The sequence below is a fragment of the Aegilops tauschii genome, chromosome 3 (assembly GCF_002575655.3).
Source record: "Aegilops tauschii subsp. strangulata cultivar AL8/78 chromosome 3, Aet v6.0, whole genome shotgun sequence".
Classification (NCBI taxonomy): Eukaryota; Viridiplantae; Streptophyta; class Magnoliopsida; order Poales; family Poaceae; genus Aegilops; species Aegilops tauschii.
Window position 1 is genome coordinate 583,895,165 of NC_053037.3, and position 26,222 is coordinate 583,921,386.

Genomic DNA, 26,222 nt, shown 5'->3' on the forward strand with positions numbered 1-26,222 from the left:
ACATTTATCTTGTGAAAAAATAAAAAATAAAAAAGTAATATAAAGTAAAAAAGAAAAATGTATGCCGTCGGCATAGGTGCGCACACGGAGGTACAATCGCTCGGATCGATGATGTGGCATCACACGCGGATCGATGACGTGGCAAAGGGCATGGGCCAGGTCTATGCCGACAGCTATGCCGTAGGCTTATCTCTACCACACAACAGGCCCGCCACTCCCTCGGATAGATGACGTGTCGACGACACGTATCGGTGATGTCAGCAAATCTATGCCGACGGCCGCCGTTACCACCCGTCGGCGTAGTTTCGACGCCGTCAAATGGTCGTCGCTGACCGGGTAGGTGGGCCCGGGCTAAGCCGACGGCCTAACCTATGCCGACGGCCCCCGTCGGCATAGATCGACGTATGCCGGCGGCGTTTCTACGCCTACGGCCTGCCATAGGCCGTCAGGATATGTTTATCTATGCCGACGGGGCCGTCGGCATAGATGAGGCCGTCGGCGTAAGCGGAAATTCTGGTAGTGCAGCTAACTCCCTACCATCAAATTCCTCTTGCGTTTTTCCACTGCCCGCATCGGTCAGTTAGTTTAGCCGCACCCATTTTTTTTCCTCCCGATTGTCAGGTGTACGTGTGCACCACAACGCGGGAAAGAGGAACAATTATCTTGAACGGTCAAGTATGTTCAATTTTTCATTGTGGGTTGTGGTACATAGGTTTAATGTAATGATATTTTAGTTTTCTTCCTTGATGCAAAACATTGGAGGACGCATTTATTTTACTCTTTGGGAGATCATCAAACAAAAACATCACATTCTATTTTACAGGTCTGCAGTACTACTGTCGAACATGTGTTTTGTGGGCTCCAATGATGTGTGTCCATTGAAAATTAGTACTACCAGTTATTAAGATAATAGTATGGGATATTTTGTTATAATAAAAAAAGTATGTTTGGGCACTTAGTATCTCGAGTAAAACACCATCTTTGCAAGAAGGCTCTTAAAAATTAAAAGGGGTAAAAACAGACAAGATTGTCACTAAATGGGGTAATCTGGATGAAAGTTTGTTAATTGAGGTAACTAATGTCAAAACTGCTAAATTAGGGGGTAAAACTGGAATTCACTCATTAATTAAAGTCTTACTTCAGCTAACATTTTTGTCTTGTGCCACTTCTTTCCTAACATAAACTAGAACATATTGGAGCGTACTGATGCAACTCTTACAAATAGCTTTAGGACATCCCAACGCTAATCCTGAATCGGACACCGCATCCGTCTGCAGACCGGTGGGGGCGGTCCATGAACACATATGCGAGAGCCGGCCATCCAAAGCTAGCCGAAATCTTCATTTATTAAAGTTCGCAAGCTCAAAATAATCGCATACCAAATGAAAGTTCTAACTTAAATATTACAATCCAACAAAGTTTTCAAATTAACATACTTCAAACTCGAAATCAACTAGAACATGTGTAATAGTTACCCCCTTTAACCGCCCACAGGAGCTCAATCGAATCTTCCTTGAGTTGCTCATGAGTGGCTTGAACAAACCCATCAAACATGATCGAATTCTAAAGAAATTTCGGTGGGGTCACCCATGTTCTCAAATTCAAGAGCTGTAACATCATCTTCACACAAATTCTCCACGATGATATTATGCATGATCACACATGTCATCACCCTTCACAAGGTTTCCGGATCCCATTGTTTAGCAGGTCCATGAACAAATGTGATACGGGCCTGGAGTACTTAAAATGCCATCTCCACATACTTCCTAGCTGCTTCTTTGTCTTTGGGCAAAGTGAGACTGTTTTTGACCAACTGGCTCAGAGATCAAAGATAGCTTACAGAGGATAGATCTCGTCAACAGAATAGTTTCATGTCCATTGACATCATACTTGCAAGGAGTTTTCCCTTCAGTCGGCTTAGAAAAGAATGGAGACCGCTACAACACATCAATGTCATTGTGAGACCGTCGATGTCAAAGAAAGCATGCCAATTCCAGAGATCCTATGTAGCAACTACTTCAAGAATGATGGTCGGTTTCTTAACATGGCTCTCATATTGCCCGTGTAGAGCTTTTGGACAGATCTTCCAGCTTCAATGCATGCAGTCAAGAGATCCGAGCAAACATGGCCACCTTCTTGCGCTGGACATTACCAAGGGACTCTAGGTGTCTGCGGCAGTTGGTTCTCTCAGGTACTAAGGTTCAAACACCGAGACCATGACAGTATCAAATCTGACATGGCGTCTCCACATGCGGAATCAGATATCCAGAGGTATTCTTCTATGAATCTACGACCATGCCATGTGAAAGCATCCACAATGCCATCGTGCACTTCTGATAACCATATTATCTAATCCTTCCAATGACATCCCTCTTTGAGATGAAGCAGTCGTTGGGAAACGTAGCATGCAATTTCAAAAAAAATCCTACGCTCACACAAGATCTATCTAGGAGATGCATAGCAACGAGAAGGGAACAGTGTGTCCACGTACCCTTGTAGACCAAAAGCGGAAGCGTTAGTTTAACGCGGTTGATGTAGTCGAACGTCTTCGCGATCCAACCGATCAAGTACCGAACGTATGTCACCTCCGAGTTCTGCACACGTTCAGCTCGATGATGTCCCTCAAACTCTAGATCTAGCAAAGTGTCGAGGGAGAGTTCCGCCAGCACGACGGCGTGGTGATGGTGAAGTAATCCGCGCAGGGCTTCACCTAAGCACTACGTGAATATGACCGGAGGCGTAAACTGTGGAGGGGGGCGCCGCACACGGCTAACAATTGCTGGTGTGTGTTCTAGCAGTGACCCCCCTCATATATATAGGTTGGGGATCCGGCTTGCCTGCTCCCTCTCCACGCTCCCATCCGTGCTCCCACTTCATCCTACGACTGTCTTTTTTCCTTTTTTCCTTTCTAATCTAATCATCTCCCCCCTGATTTTAAGGGGGTGGGGCCAGGCCTTATTTTGTTCCAATCAAATCAAGCAACGTACGCGGGAGCACGGATGGGCGCACGCACGGGGAGTAGGCAATTCTCGTCCATAGGTTGGAGGGAGGAGAGGCAGCCAAGGGGGCGCCCCAAGTAGAAGGAATCCTACATGGGCACCTGCCAATTTGGCCTCCCCCCTAGGACTCCGAACAACATTCGGTCACCAAATCACATAACTCATATAATAACAAATCGTCATCGAACGTTAAGCGTGCGGACCCTACGGGTTCGAGAACTATGTAGACATGACCGAGACACCTCTCCGGTCGAGAACCAACAGCGGAACCTGGATGCTCATATTGGTTCCTACATATTCTACGAAGATCTTTATCAGTCGTACCGCAATGACAACATACGTTATTCCCTTTATCATCGGTATGACTTGTATCGCCCACAACTCACTTGTGTTCTACTCGTGCATATAACATCTACGCATAAACCTGGCTCTGATGCCACTGTTGGGGAACGTAGTAATTTCAAAAATTTCCTACGCACACGCAAGATCATGGTGATGCATAGCAACGAGAGGGGAGAGTGTGTCCATGTACCCTCGTAGACCGAAAGCGGAAGCGTTATGACAACGCGGTTGATGTAGTCGTACGTCTTCACGATCCGACCGATCCAAGTACCGAACGCACGGCACCTCCGAGTTCAGCACACGTTCAGCTCGATGACGTCCCACGAACTCCGATCCAGCAGAGCTTTGCGAGAGAGTTCCGTCAGCAGGACGACGTGATGACGGTGTTGATGAAGCTACCGACGCAGGGCTTCACCTAAGCACCGCTATGATATTACCGAGGTGGAATATGGTGGAGGGGGGCACCGCACACGGCTAAGAGATCAATGATCAATTGTTGTGTCTATGGGGTGCCCCTTGGCCATGTATATAAAGGAGTGGAGGAGGGGAGGGACCGGCCCTCTCTATGGCGCGCCCTGGGGAGTCCTACTCCCACCGGGAGTAGGATTCCCCCCCTTCCATGTAGTAGGAGTAGGGGAGAAGGAAAGGGAAAGGAGAAGGGAAGGAAGGAGGGGGCGCCGCCCCTCCCCCTAGTCAAATTCAGACTAGGCCTTGGGGGGGCGCGCAGCCTCCCATCTCTCTTTCCCCTAAAGCCCAATAAGGCCCATATACTCCCCGGCGAATTCCCGTAACTCTCCGGTACTCCGAAAAATACCCGAATCACTCGGAACTTTTCCGATGTCCGAATATAGTCGTCCAAGATATCGATCTTTACGTATCGACCATTTCGAGACTCCTCGTCATGTCCCCGATCTCATCCAGGACTCCGAACTACCTTCGGTACATCAAAACACATAAACTCATAATACGTCTCGACCATTTCGAGACTCCTCGTCATGTCCCCGATCTCATCCAGGTCACCGAACGTTAAGCGTGCGGACCCTACGGGTTCGAGAACTATGTAGACATGACCGAGACACGTCTCCTGTCAATAACCAATAGCGGAACCTGGATGCTCATATTGGTTCCTACATATTTTACGAAGATCTTTATCGGTTAAACCGCATAACAACATACGTTGTTCCATTTGTCATCGGTATGTTACTTGCCCGAGATTCGATCGTCGGTATCTCAATACCTAGTTCAATCTCGTTACCCGCAAGTCTCTTTACTCGTTCTGTAATGCATCATCCCGCAACTAACTCATTAGTCACATTGCTTGCAAGGCTTATTATAATGTGCAATACCGAGAGGGCCCAGAGATATCTCTCCGATACTCGGAGTGACAAATCCTAATCTCGATCTATGCCAACCCGAGAAACACCTTCGGAGATACCAGTAGAGCATCTCTATAATCACCTAGTTACGTTGTGAATTTTGATAGAACACAAGGCATTCCTCCGGTATCCGGGAGTTGCATAATCTCATAGTCAAAGGAATATGTATATGACATGAAGAAAGCAATAGCAATAAAACTGAACGATCAATATGCTAAGCTAACGGATGGATCATGTCCATCACATCATTTTTCTAATGATGTGATCCCGTTTATCAAATGACAACACATGTCTATGGTTAGGAAACTTAACCATCTTTGATTAACAAGCTAGCCTAGTAGAGGCTTACTAGGGACACTGTGTTTTGTCTATGTATCCACACATGTATGAAGTTTCCGGTTAATACAATTCTAGCATGAATAATAAACATTTATCATGATATAAGGAAATATAAAATAACAACTTTATTATTGCCTCTAGGGCATATTTCCTTCAGCAGTCATCAATGGATTGGACTTAATGGTAGAGGTGATCGAAGTTTTTATTTTTGCATCCAAAAGTGCCGGAAAAAATTGTCAACAAATAGGGCATCAGGGGCAAAGTGGTCGTCCATCACCGTCAAAATGCCCCCGTGCCCCGTTCTGATTGAGCACTGGATGAGCCTTGATCAATCCCTTGAGGCTGGCTCCGCATCTGCAAGGACCACCTGCATCATAGCCGTTTCATCCATGTAGTCCTCCTCATTGGACGAGTCACCGGACAACTCAACGTAGTGCTCATATATGTACTCCATGTCTTAACACATTGCTTCAAAGACAGGACAAAAAATTTAGTATGGGTATTTCACCAAAATATTGCCGGACATTGTGACTACCATAGGGGCGAATGGTACCTGTGCGGCGGCGGACCGATGAGAGGCATGGGCCAGCGGCGAAGCACAAGCGGCATAGATGCCTGGTGTAGCGATTGAGGTCGCGAAGTTCCAGGGCTTGGCGAGCGGCCGAGGTGGTACGACGTCAACGAAAGAGAAAGCTTATGAGGGAATGAGGGAAGGGTGAAGACGTGGGTTCCCGGCCGGGTTTTGAGTGGACCGGGGATGTCGGAGTCCTATGTGACTGGTGTCCAGATTCCCACAATACCCCTAGTTAAACCGCCATAGTTAGCTTTCAGTTTGCGGGAAAATGGACGTCCAGACTGCTCTGCGGAACGATGCAGAACACTGTTGAATGTCAAACTGTATCCAGATAGCTCGGTCCAGACAGTTGCGAGAGATTTAAAAGTCCGTTTGGAGATACCCTTACAACCATCCCCTTTGAAAAACTAAACGCATCTTCCTGCCACCGGACTCATGTACCCAACAACCCATGATGCGCGGTTTATATTGTCAGCAAAAGAGGACAAACTAAACCTGTACAAATATAAATATGGGCATGTGATGACCGATCATCATTAAGACACACAAGGAGCATGGATGAGATAGGAGAGGCGGGAGTTAAAAAAAAGCTAGTAATTGTTATTCTAATTGGTTTGTTGCAAATTTCATGCAGAGCTCAAAAGCCGGCCAAGTCTCGAAAGTTTACTCAATATTAGAGCAATGCCCGTGCGTTGCAACGGGATATAAATATTCTAATACATTAGCTTATGATTTACCTGGTCATATTAATACAATTGTATAAAATAAATGTTTATCAAATCATGTCGGTGATTTACCTTGTATTTGATGAAAAGTTTGATAAGTAAATTAAAATAAAACTATATCAGAAGGTAAGTAAACTAAGTTGATTAATTATCATACGAAGAAGATTGAATGATGGGGTGGTGGGAAGAAAAGTGAAACATAGAACCTTATATTGTTTTTAAGTAGTATAAAAGATAGGTTTAACATTTGTCTCTATGTGGACAATAATGCAGTTTTCTACAAACTGATTTTCATATCGCAGAATACTTAAAGTAAAGCCAAAATTGTACTTCTTTAATGGTGGCCGCCAATTTAACTCCTCCAACGAATTGACCCCACATGAAAATCACTTTTTATTTCCTTATTCCTTCTTCCTTCTGGCGTGCCCAGCCCGAGCAGCACCTTGGCCGCGCACAAAAACGACATGTCACCCAACCCTGATAGTCGCCACACCACCGGTCTTCGCCACCACAGCGAAGTCCAACGTGTCTGCGCCCATGCTGCCTAGCTGAATGTTGGCCGTGCTCGCCATCGAACACGATCGTGGCATGAGTGTGCGTATGTAGTGTGAGTGCTTGTGGTGAGTGAGTGTTGTGTGCGCGCGCGCGCACATGCGTGTGTGTAGTGTGCGTGCACAACAGGCTAGAAGGCATCGGCTGACAGTCATGACCCACAAGTATAGGGAATCAATCTTAATCGTTTCGATAAGTAAGAGTGTCGAACTCAATGAAGAGCAAAAAAAATGACAAGCGGTTTTCAGTAAGGTATTCTCTGCAAGCACTGAAGTTATCGGTAGCAGATAATTTGATAATAAGATAATTCGTAACAAGCAATAAGTAGCAATTATAACAAAGATGCAGTAAGGTAGCACAATCTTTTTTATATCAAAGGATAGGCCGGAACGGTTTCTTATAGTAAGCATACTAGTACAACGAGCTGCTATATAAATGGTTTTTAATCCCTTTCCATGACGGCATTTTAAACTATCGCCTTGTGAGTGTGTGCGATACGGGGGTCCTTCCACACCATACAGTAACCGTCGAGGATAGATCCTCCGGTCACACACGCTGGGCAAAATGAGCCCGTGTGGGATCGGGCGAGCGATCGCATATAATTATATAGGCCCAATCATTTCCATTGTTAAGTACATCCCACACAGTCAATCGCAGAAAAACGTTTTTGTTTATATGTACATCCCACACAGTGAATCCTAGACAAATGTTTTCGTTCGTCTCCATATCCCATACGGTGAATCCTAGACAAACATTTCCGTTCATATCAACATCACACAAAGTTTTCTGTACAGCCTCGTGTGTGATAGGTGTAACGATCACACACGCTCTGCCTCCGTTAACCATTTACGTTAGTCGACTATATCACACACGATTCGATGAAGAAAACTGTATGACATTTGGCTATCCATCAGACACGCTTTTACTGCTAGAACCATTTATAAAGTTCCATGACCACTTAGCAGGTTTATTAGTTTACAATTAATAATTCCAGTATTTAGCAAATTTATATTTCATATTGAACAGTTGTTTACCAATTTCATATCAGGCACATAAATATATTTTAACACCACAGTACGATAGCTACGTGAAAACAACACACTACAGCATATAGCTAATTCACCTTCATAAGCACAATATTAGAACAATATATTCATTTCCCTAATCGAGTTATGCATGATCAACAAAGTTTATCTTCTTCACCTCTGCTTTCAGTTCAGTAAGAACCTATTTTGCACTGACCAACTGGGAAAGTGCCTCCTCCTTCGCCAACACCATCTTAGCAAAGTCTAATTGAAAACATCTGAGCTCATTCTCCATCTTCCTCTTTTTCCCGTATCTCGAAATATTCTTCAACGTTGACAATATTTGCTCTAATCCCATCTCTTTTCTCTTCCTCATACATGCTCCAGAGCTTTGCTAGACACATCTTCAAAGACTGTGGCCACTCTTGATCCACCCACTCCACGTAATAACACTTTCATTCATCCTATAATATTTAAAACTAAATCAGTAACAATTGTAGGGAAAATGGGTTTCTGACAACATAGAAAATCACCATATACATATTTTGAATAACTGAAATAACACATTAATTATGACATATCTTCTAAAAAAGGTCAATGTGCAAATGAATTAATTGCTACTGAGACAACCAGCAAATTCAGGACATCACCAGCTATAATTAACTGCAACAACACTATAAGTTCTTAGTCATGTATTATAAATAACAAATTGAACATTTTATGAGGAATGTAAATATAACTGGAGCAGCATAGCGACACTGTTTGCATGACCTCAAATTAATACTAAGAGGTGTGTGTATATGCACAAATCTAGTAACATATAACTAGTAGCACTAAGGCCCTCCATTATGTAGGCTAAAACCGATGTCAAAACAACTATTGCTACATTTCGCACCGGTGCCCTACACTGTCGAGCCGATGCCAGAAAAATTCAGGGAACCGGACTCCAGAGCACCTAGTTGATTCCGTGCCTAGTTTCTTCGTGCCATAAAGTTTTTAGTATTTTAATGCTTGGTTGCTCGGATGTGCGGTGCCAAATAATTTTCTCAGTGCACCCTGATGAGATGGCAACATTTTTAGATACTTGGTACACTATAAAAAAAGACACAACCGTGACATTTTGGCCCGAAAGATTTTTTTTCTATCATGGTTATGACACTTCTATGACGATAATTATGATAAAAATATATCATCATAGATGTGGTGGGCTCCTACTTCTATGACAAAAAATCATGACAGAAAATGGGATTTTCGTCCTGCCGAGCCGGGGACGCACCTGCAAGACATTCTTTGGGTCGTCCATGACGGAAAAAATCATGGTAGAAGCGAGGGTGAGGAAAATTTCGAGGAGTTCTCGGTTATGGTGGGTGGTCGGGGCTGAGCGATGCACGGAGGTTCGCGCGTTTCTCTCGTACATGTATGCGCATGTGTGCAAGGCGTAGGGCTCTAACTGAACCCGTGCGGGGCATTCGCTTACTGAACCCGAGCGATTGCACTAGCTACATCAGTGAACCTGAGAGATTCCTTCGCTACTGCTGCTAACTGAAGCCGGTCGAATATGTCTCTTGATGAAAAGTGACCGTTTTGGGGGGTTCGATGAACATGACCATGTTGTAGTAGGCCGTTGCCGCTGCATGAACAGGACCCTGAGGAGGGCACCACACCCGAGCCGGTTGGGGGTGGATGAACAGCAGACAGTGGAGGCTGGATGAACAGTAACCCGTGGATGAACAGTAGCTGGTGGAGGCAGGAGGAAGACGCAGTGTATGAACAGTAGCAGGTGGAGGCTGGAGGAACTCGATGGTGCATGAACAGTAGCCCGTGGAGGCTGGAGGAAGTCGGCGGTGGATGAACAGTAGCCCGTGGAGGCTGGAGCGAGGCAGTAGACGGTGGATGAACAGTACCCCATGGAGTCCCGTTTTGCGATACGCCACACCCCTCCCGATGAACAGGACCCTGTTTCGACCGTAGGCGCTCCAACAGAAATCCGTTTCCTCCGTTTTGCGGTACGCCATATTACTCCCGATGAACAGGATCCCGTTTCGACCGTAGCCAGTCGAACAGAAGACCGTTTCCTCCGTACTGCGGTACGTCAGCCCCGTGTCGGCTATTTCGTTCAAGCCGATTGGCTCCCATTGAACAGGACATACTCCGACCCAGTCTGTTGTCTCTCGATGAACAGGACGCTGTTTCTTTGTTCCGACCCAGCTGGCTGCCCGATTAACAGGACGCCGTCATTGTGCGTGTTCGTGACCACGCCCGTATGTACATACGTGGCCGTCTTTTTTGCAGCGTGGTTGTCGTATGTGTACATGATTTAGACGGGAGTGCCTGAACAGGTACCGCTCCTTACTAGGCCACGGTTCATCGTGGCAGAAAGACCGATGGACCAGTATGTACGTACACATTTGTGACCAGAATGACAATGCTACATACACTTTGACCGGGTGGTTCCCGGCTGTCAGCGAGGATAAGTAGGCACTTCCTTGTGTACGAAGATATTGATGGTGGGTCAGAGCTGTCAGGCGGAGGATTCATTTTTTTGCGCGTAATAAGAAGGCACTTCCTTGCGTGCGAAGATGTAGCTGGTGGGTCTAGCTGTCAGCCTCACCGCGTACAGTCCTCTTCCGATGGCTGTCGTTGACCACGCCACGCGGACAACACCCAAGTGGTGGACGACGGTGAGGCAGGGAATGACGCGAAGTCTGGGAACACGCGGAGGGTGGTACGAGGGTTGACTGGTTCGGCTGCGGTTTGATGCTGCCATTGCCGCAGAATAATAGGGGGTGTGGGTTAGTAGAGGGATGGCCTGGCCAGCGGTGGGAGTAAGAGGGAGCGGTGGGGCCTGCGCGGGAGCATAGCCGGCCACGAGAGGCAGGAGCACGCGGTGGTTTGGACGGTTGGAGTAAGAAAATCAGAGGTTGAAGAAGCAGGACGACCGTTGGATGTTAATAATCCAATGGTCACTCGTGATAGAATCGTTTGTTGACTAAGTTGACAATGCCCTGCGTACGCGTCAACTTAGTAGGACCACAAGTCAGCCTCCAAATCTGGTGGGCACCAGCTTTCATGGGGTGCAATCCTTATTTTTCGCTTAATAAAGAGGCACTTCCTTCCGTGCAAAGATATAGCTGGTGGGTCCCAGCTGTCATGGGGAGGATTCATTTTTTTGGTGTAATAAGGAGGTACTTGCTTGCGTGCGGCCATGGACCATGTGGGTCCCAACTGTCAGCCTCTTCATGTACATCCCACTTTTGATGTTGTCGTTTGTTGACAACATTGACCACGCCGTGCCGAGAACACTGACCCGGTGGACGACGGCGAGACCCAGGACGGGACCCCGAGGCGGCGAGGCCACATCAGTGGAGGGATGTGGGTGAGTAGAGGGATGGCCTGACCAACGATGGGAGTACTAGGGGGCGATGAGGCCTGCGCGGCAGCATAGCCGGCCACGAGAGGCGGGAGCAGGCGATCCCGGCGGCACTGGATTTGGAGACTAGAACAAGAAGATCAGCAAACCACTATAGGAGGAAGCATTTTCTTTTTTCTATAAGCTAACCATGGAGTATATAACAAAAAATGAAGAACTTGCTTGTGTATGGTCATGGACATGGTGGGTCCTTACTGTCATCCTCTCCACGTACAGTCGGCTCCCGATTCCTCTTGTTTGTTGACCATATTGACAACGCGAGAGGGTGGCACCGCGGTGAGCGCACCAAAGCGCGCGGAGGACGACGGCGAGGCCTCGGACGAGAACAAACAGGAACCGGGGAAGGTGCGGCGGTGAAGTCGCGGGCGAAGGGGAGTACAAGGGTTGACTGGTTCAGGTTCGGGGTGGGGTTGACGTCGGCGTTAATGATTTAGGAGACGGTGGGGCGGCGATGCGTGCACTGAGGCGTAGCCAGCCATGGGAGGCAGGAGCAGGCGGCCCCACCGGCGCTGATTTGGTTTTGACGGCTGGAGGAAGACGAGATTGAAGAAACACGACATGCTGTAAAAGCAGTAGGAGTACTTAACAACCTTAACTGTGAAAGAAGGCATGTAAGGTTGAAGTTGGCAAGGCGGCGGCGCCGCAATTTGGGGTGAAGACTTTGATCATCATCGTGCAGTTCGTCGCTATTGCAGTGTTGTGATTTTAGTGTGATTGTTGTGATGGTGTGTAAGGTAACTCACCAAATAGGGTACAAGGTTAGCACACCTCGCACCCTGTGTGCAACCAAACAGCGTGCTTATGTGTGAGTTGAAACAATACAGGCAACCAAACAACATGCGCAAAGCTATCCCATAATGCAGGCAAGCAAGGTGCAGACAACTAAACAAATTATAGATGTTGGTTTTTAGACTGTTTCTATCAAGTCAGGCCTCATGATGTCAGGCCCTGCTCCTACGATAACAGAACACGCCCTAAAGATTTGTGGACCTGGTCGTGGAGGAGTTGGGGTCAGTTTGGTTGGCTTCCACAGGTCTTGACGCCTGGCCTGGACCTGCCTGGCTCTTGTTTTGTTGGTGTCCACGGAATGAGTGCTCAACATGGGCCTGGGAACGTGATTAGCCAGGCAACATAGTTAGCCTGAGCCAGGCGATCCATTCTAGACGCCTGGATGTGCTTGGAGCAGCTGGCTGACACAAATTGCAGTCATTAATAGTGAGGCTATAGAAAACGAGGGGCTTGGGAGATGAATTAAAAGCACAAAGGCCTCACCAGGCCAGGTAAGGAACCAAACAGTGCTAGCCTGATCAGGCAAATCTCTACTCTTATAAAAAGCAGAGTTGGTGATGATGGTGTGCCTGCCATCCTGCAATATAGGCCGTCCGATCTATATCTAACGGATAGAAAGTAAACTATAACAATTTACCCGCACTCCTCTCCACATTTGCAGGTAAGGCCTTCCCTCGTTCATCATTTTCTCCCACAAGATAAACTACTCATACAAATGTATCTTGATGTTCTATACAACGCACGGGCATCTTGCTAGTAATTTCAAATGCTCAGGCTTAGGCCAGGCGTGAAAAATATCCAGGCTTGCTCTCCAGGGCACCAACCAAACTAGCTCTGTCCGGGGTAGCCGCACACGGATTATGACGTGCAGAACACAGGGGACGGAGCTGGTGGAGCTGGTCGTACTAATTTGTCAAGCATACGCATGTGAGGTACATCATGACCTAGTCCGTATGCGTATGCGTGGGACCGATCATGACCACGTCCGCCCATGTTAATGTCAACTGAATATCATCTATTCGCTGGAGATTGCCTAAAAATATCTATTGGCTGGAGCGAGAACTCCTGTAGTAGTATTTTTTTTCTGGGATAATGTCAACTCTTGGAACAAGCCCTGTCAGAAGAACTACTCGTATTAATTTGAACAAAGCAGCCATCACACGTTCAGCTCACCTTCCTTCCATCGGTTTCCAACTTCCCCAGCCCACGAATCGATTGCATAATCATCCTTTTCTATCACGTACTGCCAGCAACTTTTCCTAAAAAAAAACGTTCTGCCAGCACCCATCCAAATGCGCAACGTACTTGACCTGAATATACCTAATCTCACGCGATTCGTTCGGCCAGCTAAATTCTTTGCTCCCAGTTGTGGAGTAAATCAATTGCCAATTGCCGAGTACTATATGCGTAATCAAAATCGCATCCCAGTTGTGCAGTAAATAAATTGCGAATTGCCGAGTACTATATGCGTAATCAAAATCGCATCCCAGTTGCAGAATGGATTGATCAAAGTCTCGACAACTATTTACAAAGTTCTGCCAAATACTCCCTCTGTAGCTAGACTAATATAAGAGTATTTAGGTCACTAAAGTAGTGATCCAAACGCTCTTATATTTCTTTACGGAGGGAGTACCAAGTAAAGGACACTCCAAGCTAATAGCTGGCCTAATTACATATATGTATGCCCACAATTCAGTGTAACAAATATCTTGGGTTAAGATTTTGACTTCATATATAAGTGAAATAAAAATACTACTTTGCCTCCGTATGGACAATAATGCCGGTTTTAGAATCTAATTTCTAAATTACAGAAGACTTCAATGAAAGTATATATTACCATCAAAGTCGCTAATTTAATGTAAGAAAATAAGACCTGCTTCCAGGGGTTCTAGCATTTGAAATTCCTGACTGTCCCACTGGCTTACCACTGGGTGACTTGGATGAGTGCTAATTAATTTGGGCTCAATTCTGCATATGTCTACCAATTTTGCATATTCAGAAAATAACACTACAGATCTATAAAAACGTATAAACTATAATTCCACGACCAGCAATTGGATACTTTGATAAATATACAAATGGAATGGCACTGGCATTTATCTAATTAAGCAGTGATTGTTTTCGTAACTTGTTTTCTACAGCGTTATTTTCTAATTACGTGAAGTTGGAGTGGCATATACCAAGCCTTGTTGAGAAGTCTCATATATGTATGTTGGTTGTGCGTATTTAGTATGCAAATTAAGGAGTAGCCGAGAACAGATCTGACCAGTTTAACGGCTTCAACTTATTGAACTGAACTATCGCCATGCACCAAGTTTACGGAGCTGCAGTGCAGCTCTTTTCTAAACCAAGTGAATATTCATGCAACCGAGTTGTAATGATTAAAAGGAGAAAACTAATTCAACTGCGGGGTGGATAAGCCATCACCAGGCTCAAGTCAAACAATCATTAGAAATAAAGCACAGCTGTTTGAGCCAATAATCAGACAGCTCCTTATTATTAATACGTACTACTACTATATGGTTAGATTCAACTGCTACTACGTCTCGTCCACCACGCCGGCAACTGCAGTTTTCTAAAGCCTGATTTGCATACTGCAGAATACTTCAATTAAAGTAAAGCCAGTTTTCTAAAGCCCGATTGAAATGTCAATACTATGATTTGCTACCTTCCATGTTGCTAGTTTCTGAGTTTCCTGTCTATCCCTATCTTGCTTACTACTAGGTTACAAGGATGGGCCTGAATCATATCAGAGGATGGATTGACAACCCAACACAGTACCCCACTTCACCAAGGAAAAAAAACGCTCTGATGCACAAAATGTCCTGGAAATCAACTCTTAGTAATATACAACCTTATGCGGAAATCTCAAACCTGTGGTGAATTTTTTAAGACAAGAGATATTTATTGGCTCAATCAACGTGTCAAAATAATACACTTTATAGAGTACAAACCCTGGCTTCTGCATAATAAGATGCACCCAAGTCTAAAAGAATATGAAGAAAAAATATTGTCAATTTCACATGCAAGCCATGGGCTGCCCATCTGTCACGCATACGCATGTGAGGCCCCTGTTCATGTCAGTTGAATCTCGCATCTATTCGCTGGAGCGAAAGTTCCTCTAGTACTATTTTTTTTCTAGCATAATGTCAACTCTTTGAACAAGCCCTGTCAGAAGAATTGTTAATTTGAACAAGCAGCTAGCCGCCACCACATTCACCTCACCTTCCTTCCACCGGTTTCCAACTTCCCCAGATCACGAATCGATGGATGCATCATCCTTTTCTATTACGTATTGCAAGCACCCATCCAACTGCAACGTACTTGAATAGAATATACGTCATCAGGCGGCTCGTTCTGCCAACTAATATCTCCTAGTTGTGGAGTAAGCTAATCGCCAGTTGTGGAGTAAATTATCATAATCAAAACTGCATCCAAGTTGCAGAGTAGATGGATCAAAGTCTCAACCATTATTTACAAAGTTCTGCCAAATGTCGAGTAAGGCACAGAACATGCAGCCCGCTGCACAACCCTTCCTTCTGCCATAAATGGACCAGTTTAACATGACAACATAATCTAATAGATAACCAAACGCGCCAAACTAATAATAGCTAGTAACCTAATTAACATGTATGTTTGCAGAACCAGCGTGACAAATGTCCGTATTATGACCGGCATATTAAGGGCTTAGCCCAATTAGTTGTGACCCAGTCTATCTTGTCGTTATTAGGGGCTTAGCCCAATTATCTTAGTAGGAGGATTATATAAACTCATGTAAGGATCCGTTTTGGAATTAAGCAAGAAGCAATCATAATTGCTCGCCTTTCTTAGGGAGCCGGGAGACCTAACCCTAGCCTCCTCCTCCTCCCCTGCGCCATCTCCCTCCCAGCCGCCGCCTCCTCACGCGCGACAGCGCCCAGCCGCCGCCGGCCGCGAGTTCGTCCACGACCAGCTCCCTCCTTCCCCTACAACCTCCGGCCTAGACCCAGTAGAACCCTAGTTTCTACCAGTTTGGTATCAGCTAGCTTCGGTTCGATCATGTCTTCCCCGCCGCCCAACCCGTCTCTCCCGCTGCCGGTCACCTCGTCGCCTCCGGCGACCACCACGACCGTCGCCCCACTCCTACCCGCGCCAGGTTCCTTCGTCGCACCCGCCCCCGCCGTCCTCACCCCGAAGGAGGTGTCCGGGGCGCTGCGGGACCTAACCCTGGCGGTCTAGGAGATCCGCCTGTTCTTGGCCGGGTCCTACGGGCCGCACCCGGCTGCGCCGCCGTGGCTGTCGTGGCCCCTGCAGCAGCCGCTGCAGCTGCCATCAACCGCCACCACCACCCCGCCCTGGCTGCAGTGGCAGCCGCCGCTCCTGGCGGCCTCCTCCGCGCCCGGCGCTCCGCCGCAGCTGCCGCTGTCGCTGCCTGGCGCGACACCGCAGCAGCTACAGCACCCACCGCCGGTCAGCTCCGTCCCCGCATCGACCGCGCCGGCGGGAGTCCCGATCCACCAGGTCCGGTTCCCGCCCTCGCCGTCCCCGATACCAGCTTGGTTGACCGAGTCGTCGTCTCAGCCGGTCTATACGCTGGCCTCGGGACCGCCGCACGTGCCGTCACAGCAGGCGCGGTACGGCGGGTCCTCCAGCTCCGCGGGCCCCTACGTTGGCCTCGACGCGCCACCGTTCCACGGAGGGGCCCCTGTGATCACCGACCCGGAGCCGCTGCTCCGCACCGCCGAGCCGTACCCCCACGGCGGTCATACGTCGGCACCGAGGACCCCCTCAGCCGGCTTAATCAGTGTGACCAGCTCTTCCGGGGGCAGCGCACGCTCGCGTCGGACCGCACCTGGCTCGCTTCACATCACCTCCGAGGCGCCGCACAGACTTGGTATTACGCTCTCGAGCAGGACGAGGGCGGCATGCCTCCATGGGAGCATTTTCGTGAGCTCTGCCTCCTTTGCTTCGGGCCGTCGATACGCGGGAGCCGGCTGGCGGAGTTGGGTCGACTCCCCTTCACCTCTACGGTGCAGAACTTCACCGACCGCTTTCAGGCCCTGGCATGCCACGCGCCCGGCATGACGGCTCGCCAGCGGGCCGAGCTCTTCATCGGCGGTCTGCCGGATCATATCCGCATGGACGTGGAGCTGCGGGGACCCCAGGACCTCCAGACGGCCATGTACTACGCTCGCGCGTTCGAGCGCCGCGCGGTGGCCATCGAGCAGGCGTCACCATCCCGGGCCGCTGGGCCGCCACCCTGGCCGGACCTTCCCGCACAGGATCGGCCTGCTCAGGCTTCCGCGGCACCCCTCGCTGCGACCGTGGCGCGCCCGTTCCGCCGGCTCACCCCGGCCGAGCAACTCGAGCGTCGCTGCCAAGGATTGTGCTTCAACTGTGACGAGCCCTACGTGCCCGGCCACGTCTGCCCACGACTCTTCTACCTGGAAGCTGCGGACTACATTGAGGAGGACGCCGCCGCCGCCGGGCTCGGCGACCTACCCGCCCAGCTGCCGCGGAGGTGTTTGGCGACGGTTGATCACCTCGAGGAGTTCCGCAAGCGCTTCCCCACCTTCTAGCTCGAGGACGAGCTGTTTGTGCAGGCGGGGAGAAGTGTTATGACCGGCATATTAGGGGCTTAGCCCAGTTAGTTGTCGCCCAGTCTATCTTGTCGTTATTAGGGGCTTAGCCCAATTATCTTAGTAGGAGGATTATATAAACTTGTGTAAACATCCGTTTTGGAATTAAGCAAGAAGCAATCATAATTGCTCGGCTTCCTTAGAGAGCCGGGAGACCTAACCCTAGCCTCCTCCTCCCCTGTGCCATCTCCCTCTCAGCCGCCGCCTCCTCGCGCACGACGGCGCCCAGCCGCCGGCGGCCGCGAGTTCGTCCACGACCATCTCCCTCCTTCCCCAACAACCTCTGGCCTAGACCCGGTAGAACCGTAGTTTCTACCAGTCCAGGCATAAGACTTTGCCTCCATTTGTGCATATGCAGTTTGCAGAATCATATTTCCAAATTACAGAAGAGATAAAGAAATGATGGAACTGCAGGGAGGGTTGGGTGGGTAAGTCATCACATGGATCAAGTCAAACAAGCACTAGAAATAACAGACAGCTGTTTGAGCCAATAATCAGACAAGTTCTTGTTATTACTACGTACTACTATATGGCTAGATTCAACTACTTGTTTGGCACGCCAGCAATTAGAAGTATAGTTTGTACTTTGTACGCACTGCACCCACCATTCATTTTTAATCAGAGTCTTGCTTTGGCTAAATTTTTGTGTGGTGCTTGAGTCCTTCTTTCCTTAACAAAAACTATGGGGGATTGGGGTGTACTACCACTGATGCAACTCCTGTAACTAGTTTTGCATCCACTGGCTAATAAAAACAAAACTCGTCTTCCTTCATATGGAACAATGCCACCGGACTCAAGTACCCAACAACCCATGATGTGGTTCACATTGTCAGCAAAAGAAAACAAATTAAACCTAATAGATATGGATATGTGGTGACTCACACTGTAGTCATCACCAAGGCCATTGATGAGATTGGAGCGTCTGTGTCCACAAACTCTGACCGTCCAAGTACGTGATCACAACGAGGCGTTTTTAAACCCTTGATTCCAAAAGATGACACGGCCAGGTATGACAAGAACCCTTGATTCCAAACTGTTTTTTATCCCTTTCCGCTACGGCATTTGGAACCGTCGCCAAGTGAGTGTGTGCGATAGGGGGGGTCCTTTCCACACGACCCAGAAACCGTTGGGGATATGCCCTCCTGGCACACACGCTCGGCAAAATGAGGTAGTGTGCGACCGGCGAGCACTCAAATACAGAAATACGTACAGTAGTGCTCAAAAAAGTACAATTATACAGGCAAAATCATTTCTGGTCGTAAGTACATCCCACACAGTCAGTGACCACTAAACATTTCCGTTCGTATATACATCCCACACAGTCACTACAAGGAAAATGTTTGCGCAAGGTGGCGTAACGCAAACAGTTTTGAATAGAATGTCGTGTGTGAATGTTCATTGATCCAATACGGTTTATTCCTAGAAACTGTGTGTGTTGCCTTAGGTCATCCATCGCCCACGGTGTTTTTTCATTAACCGTTTGCAATGAGAAAACCCAATTAGCAAGCTAATTGGCCAATTAGCGGGCTAATTGGCCTATTATTAACAATCCATTTACTAATCTAATTGACATTCATATTAAGCACATAATATATTCCATTTCTATATTAAGGAAGCAGGATTTCATAATTGAAATACATCGGAGTACAACATGATATAGCTTCAGCACTCAGCTACCCCATTACACAACTGCACCAGCAGCAAGTTTCACATGCAACATCTAGAACCTTTCGAAATTAGCATCATAGACGGTACATAGAGAGACACATCTCATCTAAAAAATTGCTGAAGCGGATGGCGAATATTGAACCTTCATTCATGTTGAAGGTCTTTGCAACTTTAGGCCAGTGCCTGTGGATGATTGACCGTCCATCCTTCGACCTCTTCAGGAACACTTCAATATTGAACCGTGGGTGTTGTATGAAAACTTTCCTCGCCTCCTGACCATAGAGGTGGTTTGAGAGGTAATCATCAGTGAACCCTGAAAATAAGGATGTGCATAAATATCTTCTCTATATTGGAAACGGGGCAAAGGAATAAAAAAAAGGGAAGGTATAATAGTTAGTACCATCTTGTAAACCTCAGTACTTCTCATTGTTTCCTTGCAACACATATAAGGTAGTTAGTCATCAGGTTAAGTAAGGGTTCACATGCTATCAGTAAAATATGTTGATGAAAAATAAGCACATTGCAGATTCATCAGATTAATTCAAGCCACATGGAAAACCTATTTATCCAAACCAAGCATGACTAAGAACTAGGAAATATAGCACTTGTATATGTTTCTCATGTATTAAGTGCAGCCAAATTTGATTTATTCCTCACATGGTATACAATAAGAGAATGCAGCCACAACAATTGAACATCGCATTGCAGAATTGAACCAAGCAGTTAACTAAACACCACAACAAATGAACCAAACGTTAACTGAGCACCACATTGCACAATATAACATACTCCTAATAGAAAATCAGACATTTAACCAAACCAAGCATGCTAAACAACTTGGAAATATAGCAATTGTATTTGTTTCTCATGTATTTAGTATAGCCAAATTCGATTTATTCCTCACATGGTATACAATAAGAGAATGCAGCCACAACAATTGAACATCGCATTGCAGAATTGAACCAAGCAGTTAACTAAACACCACAACAAATGAACCAAACGTTAACTGTGCACCACATTGCACAATATAACATACTCCTAATAGAAGATAAGACAGTTAACCAAACCAAGCATGCTTAACAACTTGGAAATATAGCAATTGTATTTGTTTCTCATGTATTTAGTACAACCAAATTCGATATATTCCTCACATGGTATACAATAAGAGAATGTAGCCACGGCAATTGAACATCGCATTGCAGAATTGAACCAAGCAGTTAACTAAACACCACAACAAGTGAACCAAGCCACAACAAATGAACCAAGTAGTTAACTAAACACCAATTGAACAATATAACATACTCCTAATAGAAGATCAGACAGTTAACCAAACCAAGCATGCTTAACAACTTGGAAATATTGCACCCTGAAGAATTGAACATCACATTTGCAAAATTGAACCAAGAAGTTAATGGAACACCACATTGCAAGACATATAGAACATATACACTAGAGCAGAAGATTGCATGGTGAATGTAGATAGCACAATTCACTAGAATTTGTTAAGTAAAGGCAGTAGCTAGCAAACTGAACATGGGTCCTTATTGTCGGAGATATCGATGACGATTGGCTCCTTGGACATGGAAGAGGGCGAGGCCTCCGCATCGTGGGTGCCCTCGTTGTAGTGGTGAGTTGCCTGAGCGGCTCCGGGCACCAACCTGCTAGTTCTCGAAATGAGGTAAGCAAGTGCACGCTGAGAAAACACCTCGTAGTCTTCGTCGAAGGCACCGACGGTGGCCTCGAGAAAACGCCACGAACTGTCATTTAAAGCAGCCAACCGTGTCGCGGCGTCGGCGCGCGAGGCGTCAACGGTGGCCTCGACGGCGAGGTGCTCCTACAAGATCTAGGGGTCGGCACGAATGGCAGGAATCGCGACCTCATCCGCGCGTGGCGCCGCGATTTGCTTCTCCACTGCCAAATGCTCTGATATGTCTCCGTCGTATCTATATTTTTTTATTGTTCCATGCCAATATTCTACAACTTTCATATACTTTTGGCAACTTTTTATACTATTTTTGAGAAACTAACATATTGATCCAGTGCCCATTGCCAGTTCCTGTCTGTTGCATGTTTTATGTTTCGCAGAAAACCCATATCAAACAGAGTCCAAACGTGATAAAAATGGACGGAGAATATTTTTGGAATATTCGTGATATTTGGGAAGAATAATCAACGTGAGACGGTGCCCGAGGAGGGCACGAGGCAGGGGGCGCCCCCCTGACCCTCGTGGGCACCCCGTAAGGCGGTTGCTGCTCTTCTTTGGCCGCAAGAAAGCTAATTTTCGGAAAAAAATCTTGGCGAAGGTTTGAATCCAGTCGGAGTTACGGATCTCCGGTTATAAAAGAAACAGCGAAAGGGTAGAATCCAGAACGCAGAAACAGAGAGAGACAAAGAGACAGATCCAATCTCGGAGGGGCTCTCGCCCCTCCCACGCCATGGAGACCATGGACCAGAGGGGAAACCCTTCTCCCATCTAGGGAGAAGGTCAAGGAAGAAGAAGAAGAAGAAGAAGAGGGGGGGCTCTCTCCCCCTCGCTTCCGGTGGCCCCGGGACGCCGCCGGGGGCCATCATCATCACCGCAATCTACACCAACACCTCCGTCATCTTCACCAACATCTCCATCACCTTCCCCCATCTATCTACAGCGGTCCACTCTCCCGCAACCCGTTGTACCCTCTACTTGAACATGGTGCTTTATGCTTCATATTATTATCCAATGATGTGTTGCCATCCTATGATGTCTGAGTAGATTTTCGTTGTCCTACCGGTAATTGGTGAATTGCTTTGATTGGTTTAATTTGCTTGTGGTTATGTTGATGTCCTTTGGTGCCCATCATATGAGCGCGCGCATGGATCACACCATAGGGTTAGTTGTATGTTGATAGGACTATGTATTGGAGGCAAGAGTGACAGAAGCTTCAACCTAGCATAGAAATTGATGCATACGGGATTGAAGGGGGACCAATATATCTTAAGCTATGGTTGGGTTTTATCTTAATGAACGTTAGTAGTTGCGGATGCTTGCTAATAGTTCCAATCATAAGTGCATAGAATTCCAAGTCAGGGATGACATGCTAGCAGTGGCCTCTCCCACATAAAACTTGCTATCGGTCTAGTAAAGTAGTCAATTGCTTAGGGAAAATTTCGCAACTCCTACCACCACTTTTCCACACTCACTATATTAACTTTATTGCGTCTTTACCTAAACAGCCCATAGTTTTTATTTACGTGCTCTCTATATTCTTGCAAACCTATCCCGCAACACCTACAAAGTACTTCTAGTTTCATACTTGTTCTAGGTAAAGCGAACGTTAAGCGTGCGTAGAGTTGTATCAGTGGTCGATAGAACTTGAGGGAATATTTGTTCTACCTTTAGCTCCATGTTGGGTTCGACACTCTTACTTATCGAAAGAGGCTACAATTGATCCCCTATACTTGTGGGTTATCAAGACCTTTTTCTGGTGCCGTTGTCGGGGAGCCATAGCGTGGGGTGAATATTCTCGTGTGTGCTTGTTGGCTTTATCACTAAGTATTTTTTATTTTGTGCTCTTGTTTTCTATCTTTAGTTATGGGTAGGAAACGCAAAATACCAAAAAAATTAGTGGTACCTACTGAACCAATGGTTGAAGAACCACTCAAAATCTATCACACTCCTAAGGCTTTTTTACTTGGATCATCTTCGATCCCTTTGTGCTCGTGCTGAAACCCCAACTAGCTTAGTTGAGGGTAAATCTTTAGATGAGCATGCTTGTTATGTGCGACACCGCTTATCTCAAAAAGGGGAACTTTTACTGGATCAAATTCATCGTTTGCAGTGTTATGCTTGGAATTTATGTGAAATATATGATGTTACTCGTTGTTCTGAAAACCCTAAGAAACACCTTCCCTACCAATGTTAGTTTAGCGATAATGGAATCGTATCTTCGTATGTTAAGGGTGTTTATAATTACTATGATGTTCAGCAAATTGAAGAATTTGTTTCTTTTAAGGGTGCTTACGAAATTGCTTCTTTGATTGAAAAGTATGATGCTACTCTTTACAAATCTGAAAATTTTGCCATACTTAAATATATTATGATAATTATGCTTCTAATGCCTATGTTAAACCATATATTGAGGATTCCTCCGCTGTCCAAGAAGAGACTAATATTTTGCAGGAGTCTATGGAAGAAGAAATTGATGAAACTTTGAGCTCATTGGATGAAAAAGATGATCAGGAGAGCGACGAACAAAAGGAGGAAGATCGGATTGATCACCCGTGCCCACCTTCTAATGAGAGTAACCCTCCAACTCATACATTGTTTAATGTCCCTTCGTTCTTACCGAAGGATGAATACTATGATAATTGCTATGATCCCGTTGGTTTGTTTGAAATATCCCTTTTTGATGATGCTTGCTATGCTTGTGGCCAAGATGCCAATATGATTTATGCTTATGGAGATGAACTTGCTATAGTTCCTTATGTTAAACAAGAAATTGTTGCTATTGCACCCACGCATGATAGTCCTATTATCTTTTTGAATTCTCCCGCCTACACTATATCGGAGAAGTTTGCCCTTATTAAGGATTATATTGATGGGTTGCGTTTTACTACTACACATGATGATTTTGATGAATATAATATGCATGAGCCTGCTGCTCCTACTTGCAATTATTATGAGAGAGGAACTATATCTCCACCTCTCTATGTTTCCCACATGATAAAATTGCAAGAAACTGTTTATACTATGCATTGGCCTTTACTATGTGTGCATGAATTGTTCTTCTATGACATGCCGATGCATAGGAAGAGAGTTAGACCTCGTCATTACATGATATATGTTACTTTGTGCTCACTACTAAATTACAAATTATTGTTAATTAAAATTGGCTTTGATATACCTTGGGATCTGGGTGGATCCATTACTTGAGCACTATATGCCTAGCTTAATGGCTTTAAAGAAAGCGCTGTCAGGGAGACAACCCAGAAGTTTTTGAGAGGCATTTATTTCTGTTGTGTGCTTTTATAAAGTTTAAAAAAAATGTGCCAAGGTTTGCCTTTAGGATGTTTACATTGCTTGTTGGTTTGTGCGGTGCAAGATAGAAACTTTGGCTGTAGTGCGCGATTTTAAATTTTCTACTGGGATGGCAAACGGTTCTGAAACTTTTTGCACTGTCTTTCTATACAAATTGTTTATTTTTCCTAATTTTGGCAAAAGTTTTGGGGTACCAGAGGTATGGTGAATGTTCATATTATTAGAGACTGTCCTGTTTAAAACAGATTCTGTTTTTGATGAATAGTTTGCTTGTTGTGATGAAACTATCGATTTATATCAGTGGATTAAGCCATGGAAAAGTTATATTACAGTAGCTAAAATGCAAAAAAAATTATGAATTGGTTTGCAACAGTACTTAGAGTAGTGATTTGCTTTATTATACTAATGGATCTTACCGAGTTTTCTGTTGAGTTTTGTGTGGATGAAGTGTTCGAAGATCGAGGAGGTCTCGATGTGAGGAGAAGGAGGGGAGGCAAGAGCTCAAGCTTGGGGATGCCCAAGGCACCCCAAGTAAATATTCAAGGAGACTCAAGCGTCTAAGCTTGGGGATGCCCCGGAAGGCATCCCTTCTTTCTTTAACAAATATCGGTATGTTTTCGGATTCATTTCGTTCGTGCGATATGTGCAAATCTTGGAGCGTCTTTTGCATTTAGTTTTCACTTTTCTTTTATGCACCATTCTGGTATGAAATAGTCCATGGTTGATTTATAGAATGCTCTTTGCACTTCACTTATATATCTTGAGTATGGCTTTATAGAATGCTTCATGTGCTTCACTTATATCATTTGAAGTTTGGATTGCCTGTTTCTCTTCACATAGAAAACCGCCATTTATAGAATGCTCTTTTGCTTCACTTATATTTGTTAGAGCGTGGGCATATATTTTGTAGAAAAAATTAAACTCTCTTTCTTCACTTATATCAATTTAGAGAGATGACAGGAATTGGTCATTCACATAGTTAGTCATAAAATCCTACATAAAACTTGTAGATCACTGAATATGCTATGTTTGATTCCTTGCAATAGTTTTGCGATATAAAGGTGGTGATATTAGAGTCGTGCTAGTTGAGTAATTGTGAAATTGAGAAATACTTGTGTTGAGGTTTGCAAGTCCCGTAAAATGCACGTATGGTAAACGTTGTGTGACAAATTTGAAGCATGGGGTGTTCTTTGATTGCTTTCCTTATGAGTGGCGGTCGGGGACGAGCGATGGTCTTTTCCTACCAATCTATCCCACTAGGGGCATGCCTAGTAGTACTTTGATTCGAGGGCTAATAAACTTTTTCAATAAGTATATGAGTTCTTTATGACTAATGTGAGTCCATGGATTATAGGCACTCTCACCCTTCCATCATTGCTAGCCTCTTCGATACCGTGCATTCCCCTTTCTCACCTCGAGAGTTGGTGCAAACTTCGCCGGTGCATCCAAACCCCGTGATACGATACGCTCTATCACACATAAACCTCCTTATATCTTCCTCAAAACAGCCACCATACCTACCTATCATGGCATTTCCATAGCCATTCCGAGATATATTGCCATGCAACTTCCATCATCATCATATACATGACTTTAGAATTTATTGTCATATTGCTTTGCATGATCGTAAGATAGCTAGCATGATGTTTTCGTGGCTTGTCCGTTTTTTGATGTCATTGCTACGTTAGATCATTGCACATCCCGGTACACCGCCGGAGGCATTCATATAGAGTCATATCTTTGTTCTAGACAACGAGTTGTAATATTGAGT